This window comes from Saccostrea echinata, unplaced genomic scaffold, assembly GCF_033153115.1.
Source record: "Saccostrea echinata isolate AGI-Se365-2 ecotype Australia unplaced genomic scaffold, CSIRO_AGI_Sech_v1 ptg000016l, whole genome shotgun sequence".
In the NCBI taxonomy this organism is placed as follows: domain Eukaryota; kingdom Metazoa; phylum Mollusca; class Bivalvia; order Ostreida; family Ostreidae; genus Saccostrea; species Saccostrea echinata.
Genome location: NW_026889765.1, coordinates 18,717,459 through 18,718,617, shown reverse-complemented (window position 1 = coordinate 18,718,617; position 1,159 = coordinate 18,717,459).

Here is a 1,159-nt window from a genome sequence, read left to right as displayed (position 1 = left end):
AACAAACAAACTCTCAATGTCCAATACAGTTTAACCTGAAAGTGAATGCAGACATAGACATGCAGACATAGATAAGACTTATTCTTTAGACCAAGTATAGTATACTCCATATTGTTTTGTTGAGGACACAAAGTTCACAGTGGAAATCAAGTAGTTTTTCCTGCTATTTATACCCAGCTTCTTTTAAACCATATAGTCATTGAGTGCATTCACTTTCCAACTAATTGATGAAGTTCTGAATCATACCTATATTTGTTTAAATTCTTTGTGATTTAAGAATATGTTTGACCAGTTGAAACCAAGAGTACATGTACTACATAAAATTTCAATGTTGTGATTAAGATCCAGTATAGCAATATGTAGATGCCATGTTCAATATACATATTTGCTATCATTAAACTTGCAGAGACCATGAATCAAAATAATTCAAATGCTTCAAAATCATTTTATTTTTACAGCTAGTCAAAATACAGTCACTCAAGCATATCCTTTGTTAATTTGAATAAAAATGATAGTTTAACATTTATTATTAATACCATACCAAAGCACAAGATAGTGCACTTCTTACATAATCCAATGATTCATGCTGTGATTTGACATATTTAGATGTTTCTCATTTACAGTTCAATATACATGATATACAAGTACAGTGTGACACTAACCTAGTATCAGTTGAATGGATCATTACTATTCTGTTTTTAAGAAGTTTGCAGGGTAAAAAGTATAATAAAATAAAAATGTTGATACATTTATTGATTGCATATGCTAAAAACTTTGATAAAATATCAAACTTTGTATCATAACAGCTTTTACAAATTAATTCAATACATTCAAAGGTACAAAAATCAAATTATTTTCATCCACAGTTTTATCATATTCAGTTGAACAACAGCTACATCTATTATATAAAATGTATGGTAGTATGTTATCCACTAGTAAGGCAAAGTCTCACTCAACAAACACTCTGGTAATGTATATCACCTGAATCCAAAATCTATGCAAGTTGTTCTGGGTTAGATTTAACTGCTCAATAACCCTGAAAATGTATGTTACATCCAGCATCAGAAGCAGGATGCATCATCTATGTTTACTGATCACCAAAGAGTATATTGTTACTTTGAATGAACCTTCTCTAAAAAACTGGTCATTAATGCAGAAA